The following is a 13,819-nucleotide window of genomic DNA, read 5'->3' as shown; positions in this document are numbered from 1 at the left end:
TGTTTTCATTTCATTTTTTTTTACAGTTCTCAAACAAAGCAGATTGTTTTTCATTATCAAAAGTCGCACCTCAGATCCACAATAAACATTTTTACGTGTCCATTTTAGACCCCACGACCTCCAGAATCAATAACTTTCTTTTTGTTTCAGCTCAGTGACTGCGGACAAGGCCTTTGAGAAACAGTAATTAACAAAGAATGGCTTTTCAATTACAGCCACAATGGAAACTGTCTCATTAAGATTTGCATGATTTTTTTTTGGACTGGGAATGCAAATGAAGATGCAATTTACGCACGGTCTGCTGTTCCTATTGTGCGGCGTGAATGGTTGCGTCCTCCCAGTTCAACACAGGTAAAATAATGTTCACGGGTCATTTAAAGGAATAAAAGTGTCGCTATTATCACCTCTTTATTACACAAATCTGGGCTAGTATCCCTAATGGTAATTTGACGTATTTGACCCGTATATCAGTAAACTGCTTAAAATGTTTAACGTCTGTGCGTAATGCAGAATCATGGCCGGTGGAACATTTTTACTCCCTTAACTGATGACATGGGTTGACACAATTTGGGGGGGGGGGGGGGGGGAAAGTGTGCATTTGTCCTTTTTTTTTTTTAAATCGCAATTAAGTCTTAAAAGTCTTTAAAAATCCTAACTCTATAAGGATTGTGCATTTTTATTCCCTACACTGCTTTGGAGAGAGAGGGGGGAAATAGATATCAGCTATGATCCCCTCTAGCAACAGGTATTTATAAATTAGTTCTTAATAGCTCTGCCTGCTTGATCTATTAGGAAGTGGAGCTTTCCCTAATGTGAGTCTTTGGTTTACTTTGAGATGTTATCGAAGCAGAGGACTGCACTCTTACAGCACTCTTGTTTGTCAGAAAACTTTAAGAGGCAAACAACAAATTAATATAAAATACCTCAAGATTTTTTTAATTCAATGAAGTTTTCATTTTATCATTGGAACAAATTAAATATATTTTATATATATTTTAAAATCTTTGCAAATTTCCTCCACAGTAAGGATGAGCAAGAGACCTTGACTTGAATAAGCACATTTGTTTAAAATTGCTGTAAGCCGGTGTTCACCGCCTGCTGGCAGAAACATAAGACAGAGAAATCACGGATCAGGGCAGAAAATAAATAGAAGTGAGGTCTTTGAGAGAAACATGTTTTTATCACTGCTCTGTCCTGGACTGTTCCCTCACAAATATGCCATATGAAGCATTTTAGTTCTCACGAGGGAGATTGGGAAAGCTTCGAGTACAGGTAGATCATTAAACGTTCAAAATTTCCGGACGCTACTCTGACAATCGTTTCCGACTCAAGACCATCTGAGGCTGTGAAAGTCTCCAAGTTCAGTTATTAAGGGAACAGATGGACGCTCACACCTTCAAAAGAAGCAAAACACACACTTAGAGGACAGATGCATCGATTTTCAGGAAAGCTTTAGTGGAATGTTGCAAGTCCGTCATCAGGAGGACTCCAGGCTAATGGAGAATACGGCATTCTTCCCTCCAGTGCAGCACAGTAATTTGTGTTTTCATTCTTTGTGCTGGTTGGGCAGAGAGAAGCCCAGAAGTGTTCTCCCTGCACTCAACAGTCACCTTGTTCATTTCTGTGGAATGCATACTTCCTACTTATTGCCCTCTGCTTGTAAAACAACATGCAAAAAGCTGCTTGCCTCCTGCCGCTGCCTGTGAAGACTGCTTCAAATTTGAGCCTCTTTTTCTCCCCGGCAGGCCAAGCATGTCCTTCCTCATTATGTTCTTATGTGAGCAAGGCCAAGGCTGCTGACACAGACCCAGTGTAATCTCTTTAACCCGCCACTGTCATGAGCAGACAAGGCGTGACCACCCAACACTCTGCTCCATCTCACTTAGCCAAGGGAATAGTTTTTCACCTCATCGCCTCACACTCCTAGGCTTGTAGCTGCTTATCATTTAGGGATGCACATCTGAAACACATTTGATCGCACACATCGAGGGTTAATCACTGTTACAAGACCACTCCATATAATTACGTGCAGTTAAAAACTCACTGACCCCTGCAGTTGCCATAATTGACGCAAGCCGTTTTTTCACTGGTTATTGACTAATGAAGCCAAAGCAAATGAAATTACATCGCAGGAGAGGACATTGGTGGAAGCATTTTTAAATGAATATACAATGATTACTAGCTCCTTGATGTCATTTCTTAGACAAAGACTCTGTACGTTTACTTCGTATTAGGGGATTTGGTATATGACGCGTTAAATGAAAAATAAAATACTAAATTACTGTGAATTATAAGCTCCTATCCATTGAAAGCTAATTTCAATTCAGTTCAAATTAAGCAGAAAATTTCAATAAATGTGGTTTTGCTTCTAAGCCTGTGGGTGAGGTCTGCATTAAGCCATCGAGTGCAAAGTCTGAAACTGCCTCGACTGAAGCCCAGTGCCGTTTCCATTTATAGTGAACATACAAACCTTTCATCTCATTTGCTCTTTTTTTTTTTTTTAAGAATTATGAGATGCACTCATGCACAATAAATGGTGTGCAACAAAAGACAAGAGTGTAATTTAAGTCTCCAGATATTTTTTCCCCCCTGCAGCAAAGTTATAGTAGTCTGACAGCAAGCTGTTGCCTGATTTTAAAAACGCCTGCACGTGAATGGCATTATCAAGCACTCCTATATGATGATCATTTTAAGTAATGTTAATGCCTGACTAGCTAATTACAGCACTCATTATTTTCCATGTATCTGTTGAATCATTGCCATGTTCAGTTTTCCCCAAAACAATGGAAACTTCCTCCGTTTTTTGTTTGGAAGAAAGTGCTGAATCGTCACTTTTTGCTTTGCGCCATGCCCAAGCAAGCAGCCCTCTTTTGTTTTAGCCATAATTGAGATCCCAACTAATCTAGCCTCTTTTTTTTTTAAGGCAACAGTCTCTTTGTTAAGCCTTCATTAGTTTAAGATAATATTGTGAGAATGCACAATTAATTTGCAGCGTAACTTTAATTAATTAAATACACCCAATTTTGTAATGTGATTAATGCCGCCAAGTTGTTATCTGTGTCCTCCTCCAAAATGAATATGTAACAGCGATACTGCACTGAGCATTAATTGCAGAAATTGTGGCATTTAAGAGCCAAAAACTAGGTGAGGTAATTATAAGAGGTAATTTATTAAATCTTAAATAAAGAAACAAACAAGCATTAATTGATATATAAATCATGAGTACCATAATGTGTAATCTGGCTGTGATTTGGGAGAAAATGACAAATCTTTGTTGCATGCCAAGCACTTGATAAAGCAGATAGTGGTCATAAATTTAGCAGCAGTCAAGGTCTCATTAAAGGAGGCATAATTTAATTAAGAGTTAGCCATCGCCCTCTAAATATATTAATTACCTTGAGCATGACGAGATAAGTGCGGTGATTATTGCATATTTCATTAGAGTACGTCTTCGGGGAGAAGAGCAAACTAAGGTGGGAAGCTGGCTGTGTTGACAAGATAATGGATGGGCTGGCCTGAGATGAATTTGGTCACCTTGCCGTGGGTTGGAGCTCGGAGAGGTGAGACAGAGGACAACACAGGTACTCAAGCATTAAGGTTTCCGCCTGTTTACTAGGAATTTAATTTTTAGACTTTATATATATATATATATATATATATATATATATATATATATATATATATATATATATGATTAAATCTCTGTAAGTCTCTAATCATATTTGAATAAATTATTTTTCCAAAGCATTACATAACTATTACTTCAAATACATGATATAAAAAGGTGAATTTAATTTAAAAAATGTTAAATTTTTATTATTAAAAAAATCTGAATGATGCTAGAGCTCATGTCATTTTAAAAAGCACATTTTTAATTTTAGTAATGATTCAAAGTAGAAGTTGCTGTATTGTGATTAGTGTTGTTATATAGAAAAAAAGAAATAAATAAAAACTGTAAGCGTAGAAATAAGAAAAAATCCTGCTTAAGTGTTATTACAAAAGTCAAAACTAAATACTTCTGCCTTTGTTCTGAGTGGCGCAAGCTATTACGGTGACCTAATAATGCTCTATACTTTTATATTCCACCTGTATCGACTTCGCTTGTCCCTAATATAGCCAAGAGTTACCCTTTTGTGCCAACTATTTTGTACAAACCCATCCACAAACACACATCCAGACCAGAAGTGTGCAGAAGTGTGCAGGGGTGACGGCTCATTGCCCCATAGACTGATATGTCAATGGAACATACAAGATGTTGCCGCTGTGTTGGAGAGATTTGCAGCCTCGCTCCTCTCCCGCCTGACAGCAGGACAAAGAGCCTAAGCTACTATTATCTGGAAGCAACCTCTCATTCTTGCTTTCATCCTTCTCTTCACAAACATAGATGTATACAGAGCTCAGCATAAAGTCACTGATGCATCCAGTGTGCGTGTCAGAGAGGACAAACCATAACAATTGGGGGTAGTTTTAACATTCTTAAAAGTCAAAATAATTGACTATATAGCATTTTTTGAATAAAAGAAATGTAGCTTGCACCACAGTGATTATTTTATGCTTTTCCTATATTTATTTTTTAATCATAACAAAGATTCTTTTTATTTCACGTGTTGTAACTTTTAGGTCGATTCTGCAGGATTTGACCGCTCTGCTTTTTCCTGAAATCTAAAATGCTGCTGTATCTGATTAGAATAAAACCAACAGGTGACAAGACGGCAAAGCTAAGCTTCCTCGACTCAAATTAGACTATGTCATAACAAATATAGCATATGTGAACACACAGAGCTTCCTAACCATCATTCCAAATGCCCCCTCCCTTTTTTCTCTCTCTCTCTCTTTACTACTAACCTCCTCCCACTCTGGCCAGAAAATTGAGGACACTCACCAACCTCTCACTGCTTCCAAGGCTGCTGCTGCTTCCCGATCCCTCTGTTAGACACACCTTCAACAGCTGACTGCCAGCAGGCCCGGGAGCAGAACCATGGACTCTAAGATGGCAGGGACATCAGCAGCCTACAGCCTCAGCCCAGACTCCATCAACAGCCATTTAAACAGGAGTACCTCCAGCAAGGCAGCCCTCTGTGCAGTAGAGAAATAAAAAGTGTGAGAGCGCTGGGCAGTATGGCAGTGCACACTGCAGCTGAGCTCTCCCTGCTCTGGGACCCATCTCATTCAGCCAAGATTGCTTCATACAAAAGTTGACAATGCACCAGTGAAAGCCATTGTTGATATTCAACATTTTTTAAATAGCTGAGCAGAATAGACAACATGGCAGGCTGCAAAACTTGGCAAGGGAAACTGACCTGGAGCTTCCCGATTTGAAAGGGTTGCCACGCTGGGCGAGAGGAGAGAGCGCTATTGTGTTAAAAAAAAAAAGAAAAAGAAAAAAAAAGAGGGAGAGCTGGTGTGAAAGAGCTCAAAAAACAAAACATCTCCCATCCCAGGAGAGCAGAGTACAGCAGGAAGAGGACAATCACCCTGCACAGTCACGAGCATATATACCCAGAAAGAGCAGAACAATAAAAGGTATGCAATCGGATCCAATTTAAGAACGGGATATTATATTTCTCACTTTTGAACCAAACAATGAAGCAGCCCAGTTAGTTGTTGAAAAGCCTGAACATACGTCATACCTCACGTTCAATATTTTTGCCTTGGCCACTATAATTCATCTTCCATGCGTTGGCTTGGCAAACATCCAGATGAATGCCTTTCAGAGAGAGTGATCCATTTCTCTAATGTTGCACACATGAGAATGACACTGCCTGGTGTTCCTAATGGTGTTCTGTTTCCACTATTGTCAAGCTGACAAGCATGCAGATTGATATGGACATTTAAGAAGCCTTTAACCTTCCTCATGTTAAAGCATCACAGTGCTGCTCGTGCCTCACAAGCTATCAATACATCTAATGTAATGTGTAGGTACAGGTGTGTGCGTGCCTGGTAGCCCTGAGGCAGGTCTCAGTGTTGTGTTTCGTGCATCCTTGTGTTTTGCGATGGGATGGGATAGGAAAGGTGAGTGACACACTATTAGCTCTCCCCCAACCCCACCACAAAAAAGCAGCTGCAATGCATGCTGGGACAATTCTAATCAACTCAATAAATGACTGCAATACTGTAAACTTTGTGTTAGTGTAACTTAAAAATGTGGTAAATTAATTCATATTCTGACAGTAAACAAAGAAATGACCTGCTGACACTGACATAAACCTAACAATGAAAATAATCTATGGTCTGTATGGCCGTCTTCCAGTTTGTGTGAGCAGTTTTAAATAAAAATCCAGGTTAAACAAAAAATTGCTCCTGTAAAAACTCGAATTATTAATCCTGAATTCAAATCTTTGATTTATAAACAAACTCATGTTTGGTCAGCATAGGTAGTACAACGGACTATTAATAATCATACTACTAATAATAATGGTAATAATAGTACTACTACTAAAAAATAACAATAATACTGAAAATCAATAATTTTTCCATCAGTTTCATAATTTTCATCATAAACTTAAAAAGATAAAGATTAATGGCCCATGCTTGTTCATCTAAACTCAGCTGTAATGTGTCATGTTGCTAAAACTGTTAATCACTACAGACTGGTCGTTTTATAAGTAATGCATTTCATTTCTTGGTCTTAGTGACCCCTCAAAGCGCTTTTAGCACATTTCAACCTCACATTCTATACACTTCCAGCATTTCATCTACCTCACATCCATGGCCAGTTTAGAATCACCTATTAACCTAACATGCATGTGTTTGGACTGTGGCAGGAAGCTGGAGTACCTGCAGGAAACCTATGCTCACACCAGGAGAATAAAGGCCCCGGCCGGGGTTTTACCCGAGATCTTCTTGCTTTTATGTGTCAGTGCTAACCACTGCCCCACTCTTCCACATACTACCTATAGGTGATATTAATAACACCTCCGTTTCATTATAATAGCATCTGTCAAAAAATTTTGTTCTGAAAATCAGTTCTCTTCAATTTTAGAAAACTTGTAAACTTGCTGTAAAAAGAAACTTTGCCAAATATTTGACCTTCCAAAGGCGGCTTGCAGAGCCTGGAGCAGAACATGCGGGACAATTGAGAAATATATTCAGTAGTGTGAACTAATGCAAAAATCAAGAACACTCCAAACATATTCTGCTCCCATCCGATCAGGCCCTGGAATTTCAGAGGAAGCGCTGTAAGTTTTGTATTGTGCCGTCCTTCCTCATTCAAAAAAAATGAGGTGGTGCACGAGTGTGTGTGTGTTTTTATGTGTGTGTGAACAAGGAAACAAGACCTGCCGTGGCCTTTGACATAGGCAGGCTTGGAGTTGTAGAAGTATAATTACATTACATCAAGGAGAAATCACAGCTCTTAAGAAAGCAGGGCCCACGTAATCTCACAGGTGTGTCTGACAGAGAGACGCAGTGAGGGAAAGAGAGAGCGAGAGAGACGAGAACCTGTGGCGTCTTTACTGGAAATCCACATCAGCGCCACCCATCACACACTATTAGTTGCCATCAAAGCTCTAATTTTACTCTAACATTACACCCCGCTCCCTGTGCCCCCCTCCCTCCCCTGCTGGTCTGGATGGCGCAGCCTGGTGGGAAAACGACATTCAATCCACTATCCGCCCCATTCAGGCCAAATTGGCAAATGACTGCTCTCCGCCTCTCAGATTGCAGGAAGTGAAAGGTACCGCAGCTACCAGCCTGGGCCTCCAAAAGCTTCTTGAGGGGTGGGGAAGGAGCAAGGGTGAAAGCAGGGGGAGAATGAGAACCGGTGAGGCCGAGGAGTGGACTGAGGTGGGTTAACAGCTTTCCTTGTCCTCCTCTGCGGTGACAGTGCTGGACAGAGAGCACAGAGGGGGAAAAATAGAGCGAGTGAAGAATGCCTACTCAGCAGATCAAAGGAACATCCCTGAGGCCAACGGAAAAGTTGATCTCAATCCCCTAATCACCCACTTTACCACCCCGGGCCGAGCCCTGCGGGCAGATGAGAAAACAGAGTTTGCCCTCACGGGGGTCAACAGCTGCAGGAGAGCCGTACACGGAGTTTGGGCTACAGAGGCAGGCTGTACAGACAGAATTAAAAGGCCAGCTTCTCCCAGTTTTTTCTATATGCATTCAAGCAAAAGTTCAAAAGAAATAAACCATAAGGACAACAAGCTGTGGCAACAAGTCTGATGAGCGGTAAAAAAAATGTAAAACAAAAACACAAATCTAGCATGTTTCGTATATGACGGCAGAACTCACAGAAAAAAACCCAACAAAACCAAGGCCTTTCATCACTATTTTACCACGACATGCAGGGAAAAGACACAGAACATATTATGTTAGACACTAACTGGCTGCACCGCTGAATGGTACTCTTACCGCTAATTAAGTGCTAATGGCAGTTCCCCCTGCAGAGAATACTAATTAATGCTCCATTCTTCTGCGGGCTCAACGCGTACTCCACCACGGCCTAATGAGGGGAGGCAGGTACGTCTTCTCCCAGGCTGGGTTAATAAGCACAACACAGTGGGGTCTAAATAGAGAGGGCCATACTGGGGGGTTGCTTCCTGTTCCCTAATCTTAACAGACCCCCCTCAGAACACTCACAATGAGCCACAGAGGTAATGAAAGGATCGGTCCCGTAAACTCAGAAAATAGGCCACAGCTTATATACCACCTCAAAAGTTTAAGTGCGTATAATTGTGTAAATGAACATGGAGAAAATTCTATATTAGGTATAAGAAAAAGCTTATATAAAATCCTCCGCAGAGGCATTTGGTAATTTTTCTTTATGTCTTTAAATTTTACAATGCAGAGCATTTAATTTTGCACACTGTACAACTATGTGTTGTATACACAATTTGTTTAAGCTTCTTAACAATAAGTACCATGTCAAAAAATTTCTGAGCGTCCTGCAGAATTATTACCAAGAAATTGCTGATGTCTCATAGAAAACAACTTCTATTTCATATAGTTTCCAGCACTGCCGAGAAATAAATAAATACATTACCTGTTTGGATGCAGAAAGCCCGGGAATCAGATTCAAAGTGCTGAAGAATGAATGGATGTGCGAGTATGTGGGTGCGTGCAGGAGCGTAAACATAGATTGAGGATGGTATTGGAATTACCTGAGTGAGATAATGGGGGTGCATTAGATTAACTTTCAGTCCTTAAATGCAACACATTTAGGCAATCTTGTCCCCCCAAAACATGTCAGTGTCTGAAAGGCCTCCCTCTCGCTATCAGGAGCCTCTGGTCCCCCACACTGATGCAGCTGGCAAGGCGCTACCGTCGACTGTCAAAACGCAGCGCCAGATCTAGTTATAAAATAATTGAATTTTCATATCAGAGGGGACCAGAGTCCCAGCAGACAATAGGACTGCTGAGTCCTCTCTGATATTGGCTCAGGCCCTTTGCCATGCGCATGAAATCAGTATGTTAATGTTCCAGGGTTTTCTTTTTTTAAGGGCACTTGTGCTCTCGCAATGTACTACCGATGCGGTTTCAAAAAATTGCAACTATTGATAAGTAGGCAGCCAGCAACCCCCTCGACCCCTCCTCCCACCCAGCATGCCACCCCCACCGCCTCCCCCTCCAACCCACCAAGGCTCTAGACGTTCTCGCACCCCCATCCTCCCCCATTATTAAAATTGTAATTTATTTTTCTAAATCAGAATGACAGCTTGCTTTCTTTTCTCTGCAGCAGGCAGTGAATCACCAAGCTTTAATTACTTTCATAACTTCGCTGACCCTGTGAGCGTGCCGCTCTGCCAGAGAAAATGGGACCTCCAACAAAGGCCCTCCACAGCCTCAGCCGCCTTCGGTTCATTCAAAATGCGAAAATTTATCAAACTACGGATTTTATATAAGATTTTGTTAACATTTCACCTCCTATCTTTTTCACACTCTCGCCCCCCCCCTACAAAACACCCCCGCCTGGAGCAGTTCTGCACTCCCAATCTCCTGGCCCAGCTCCAGAAGAAACTCTGGAGAACTAAACAACCTAATTCCAACTCTCCATCCACACCTCTCTCTCTGTCTCCCTGTGCTTTTGTTGACTCAACAAGGTCTCCTCGGGTCAAGACAGACAGGGGTCATACTATTATCAGCAACCCCCTCATATCCGGGCCGTGGCCTCGGCAGCACGGAGACAGTCAGAGCAAGGTCCTGGGGCCACAAAGCACAGATCAACAGGGACGAACGGTAAATTTGATCACTTCACAAATCTTTGGCCTGCAGACATCAAGGTCAGGCTTTATTCAGCAGAGCTGCCAGACTCTATCACCCAGCTATCAAAGGATTTTCCATCCACAGGTTACTGCCACAAGAGAGTCGTTTTTCTCTGTCTAAAAGCATGAAATGCGCTCAGAAACTATCACATGGATCATGGCTGTGACACCGATGAGTGAGAGAGCCACGTGTGGCTTTAAAGTTGAACAGGAAAAAGGGTTAAGATACAACCCTCTCCTGCTTTGTTGCTCCAAAGTTCAGGCATCCTCCTTGTTCGCCAGCGGATCCCTATTTGCTTCGCATTATTCCTGCTGGCTGATTTATTAAAGTAGCTAATATGTTGTAATCCCTGCTATCGCTCTCACCTTCTCACTGGCACACCTCTGTTTTGGGCTGTGCCACTGTGTGAACCAGGGGTGTGCAGGCAGGGTTGGTCTTTTGCTGACTGCCTGATAATTGAATGAGCGATTATCCCTCCCATTAATAGACAATGATACAGAAAGCACTGCCATATGTACAGAATATTAATGAGTGGCTGCAGTGGCCTAGATAAGAGAAGCGCCATGCAGTTGCTGTAATAGGGGTTAAAACAATTTGCCCCCCGCTACCCTATTCCTCCCTGCACACACACGAACATACACACACGCCAGCTCCCCGTGCTTTCCTCTCTGCTAATCCTCCACCCTCTCACCAACTAAGCGGGTTGCTTCTGAAAATCTACCCCCCATGGCCTGGACGGATGCTTGGTGCTGACCTCACTGCTACCAAGGCCAGTCGGTTATTGTGTAAGAAATGGAGCAGGGTCTCCTGACAACAGAATGACATGCAAATGATGAGAAACAGAGGGTGTTTTGCGTTTACGTTATGAGCCATTCAGAATTTTGCCTACAAAAAGAAAACAATGTTTTATTTTATACGGCTTTTGCAATTTTTCTTGTAGGATCTCAAGATTTTACAGCTTCTTCCTTCTCTTTACTTTCCACAACTAAAGTGTTTTCTCCTTGTGTTCAGCTCAAGTGAAGATGCAAGAGGAGTAGAAGCCCACACAGTCACAAAGGCCCATCCTGCGTTTCATCAAAAGTTGCACAGAGTCACGCAGGTGAAACAGCTGGGGCGCTCTTCTGTATGAATCTCCATGCCAATCAATATCTAACATCTATTAGCATTGGAAAGCAATATTTCCCCTTTTACCTTGCAATAATTGTGCTTAATGCTGTGAAGTACCTTATCGTAGGTCTGGCGGCAAAAGAAAGGCCGGTTACCATGGCGACCATGAAAGCCATTGGTTTCCTTTTCAGCAGAATAATGAACTTCTCTCCTCTGTGTGTCACTCTTCCACTCCACTCGCAGCCTCTCCGATTAAATTGAAGTCCACGCGTCCTTGAAATCCCTCGTCTCTGCCTTATAATTTGCCAAACAAGAGGGGAAAAAAGAAAGAAAAAAAACACAGAAAAAAATGTTCAAACCTCAACAAATGCATCACTTTAGGCAGAGGCGTAGGTATATCTCACTCAATCAATGCACAATGTACTTTTTTTTAATCTTGCTAAAGCGAATACATCCTCTTAATTAAAAGATTTTCTATACTTGCTTTTGTGTTGTATTTCTTTTAAACTGGAATGATTTCTGACTATATTTTTTCCACTTTTACTTTGTTAGGCGGTTAGATACTGGATTGCAAAGCTGTGAGATAACCATTAGATTTCCACCTAGGAAAACTATCAGTCCTCTCAGATCCTAAACAACTCTTAAAGTGAGGTTTTAACCTTTAGAAAGAGGTATCAGGTCCATTAAAAGCAGTTGCACTACTTTTAGTTTTGTAGCTAATTTAAATGTTAGAATGAATCAACCATGCAATGCAAAACCCCAGATCCCTTTGTGTTGATCAGCTTGATGCTGCAGTAGCTTTGAGGTGATGGAAAGCTCCTCTTGAGTATTTTATGGTTAATACTATAGGACAAACTTATTAATAATGACTGCTAAAAGATTCACCTAACTAGGTGCTCGGCTGCAGGATATTTTTCTACATTTCTACAAGAATTAAAAAAAAAAAAAAAGCTCCGCGTTTCTCTTCTCTAAATGTCTTGAATCCGATCAGTGAATGCACTCGCTATCCACAATGTCCTTGAGCACAGACATCTTCACTGCCAGGGGACATTGAGTGTTTTATTCACTGGAGGTGTCTGCATGATGGTCGATCAAGGGGAAGAAAGGCCTGAAACTCATTCAAGCAAACTTGGAGAACAGAGACGAGCACACAGATCGAAAGAAAGCCAACAAATAATGACATCAATTAAACAGCTGGAATGGAGAATATCCCAAATGTATTCAGATCACCCACTTTAAGTTGGAGACTGTTTTATCTAAGGGACTAAACGCACAGATATTTTGCACATTTTTAATATGAAAACGAAGACGTCAAGTTTTTAATGTTCAAAGTCTCATTTAGTCTGATTTTTTAAGCAATTTGAAAACACAGATGTTAGTAAAATACTCGGTTTTACTTTGTCGTTATTTGTAAATTAATTCTTTGTACGCTTTGATCTTGGTGCTTTGCTAAAACGGATGTGGCAGTTGCTTAAGTTTCTAATCAAATATTAGCGGTCTATAATTATCGGTAAATGTTAGCTTCATGAACGCGTCACTTCTGTTTTCGTTTGTTTATCTGCTTTTTCAATGACAGACCTGCTCATTTATCGCTCCACGTGTGTTTTCCAGCGAAATAATTTCCAAAATGGGCGGAAACACTCGCGATTCTGGCTTGCAGGCGTGGGGTGGGGTGGGGCCTTGATAACGTATGACGTCTGAACATTTCTCCAAAACAGTAAACTTACCTTTAATTTATATTCGTCATTTGTTTTTGTCTTTTAAACTTCGAGAGGCCGAACCAAAGCACCTGACAAGTGAGTTAGTCCGAGTTGCCGCTGTTAGCAACATTTAAAAAGCCTGATATTATTTTAAAATGAGAGCTGCGAGGACAGCTTTTCCAAGGAAGGGTTAGTTTCTTCAGATTTTTAAAGCGACGTCTAATCGGAGCATGCGCACATGATCAATTGCTCTACCTAGGTTTCTCTGGTAGGTCAAGGTGGCAACATATCCTGTTAGCGGGAGCGTAGAAATGAATCAATCAATATCAGTTTTGAGCTTGTTCAATTAAACATCCCTCATTTAGGAAAAAATGCACATAAAGCAGTAATTAAAAAAAAAGAAAAACACAAACGTCTGATAGATAGATAGATAGATAGATAGATAGATAGATAGATAGATAGATAGATAGATAGATAGATAGATACTGATTTTTTTTAATTACTTAAAATATTAATTTATTAATTAATATTAATTTTCAAAAATCTTTTTGTGTAGGCTAATATTACGATATCCCAGATTTTGTAAATTCTTAGTAGATTTACTTTTGATTCAGAAACCTTAGTCTACACTGGCACCTCTTTCAGAAGTGGAAAACTGCACACAGAGCCCACTCGGAAGTCATGAAGTTCATGACTTGCTTAACTGCAACATATTTACTGCACGTATTCATGTAAATTGAATGTGTTGTTGTTGCTGTTGTTGTTTTTTACCTCTGGAGTGGATGGCAGGGTGCTCATGCTACCTT

The 13,819-nt window shown here is 40.9% G+C and overlaps 1 non-coding gene across 1 annotated transcript; it reads right to left on the bottom strand.

Annotated features, from left to right (window-relative positions):
- Positions 1–11,782, bottom strand: LOC113007841 (SRY-box transcription factor 3). Its single transcript, XR_003269960.2, has 3 exons — positions 11,431–11,782; positions 4,883–5,076; positions 1–1,960 (listed from the first exon to the last, which is right to left on the bottom strand). It is a non-coding gene; the product is annotated as an SRY-box transcription factor 3 (transcript).
- Between the last annotated feature and the right edge of the window lie 2,037 nt (positions 11,783–13,819).

This window comes from Astatotilapia calliptera, chromosome 2, assembly GCF_964374335.1.
Source record: "Astatotilapia calliptera chromosome 2, fAstCal68.1, whole genome shotgun sequence".
Classification (NCBI taxonomy): domain Eukaryota; kingdom Metazoa; phylum Chordata; class Actinopteri; order Cichliformes; family Cichlidae; genus Astatotilapia; species Astatotilapia calliptera.
The sequence above is the reverse complement of the archived record's forward strand: the minus strand, read 5'-3'. Positions and strand labels throughout refer to the sequence as shown.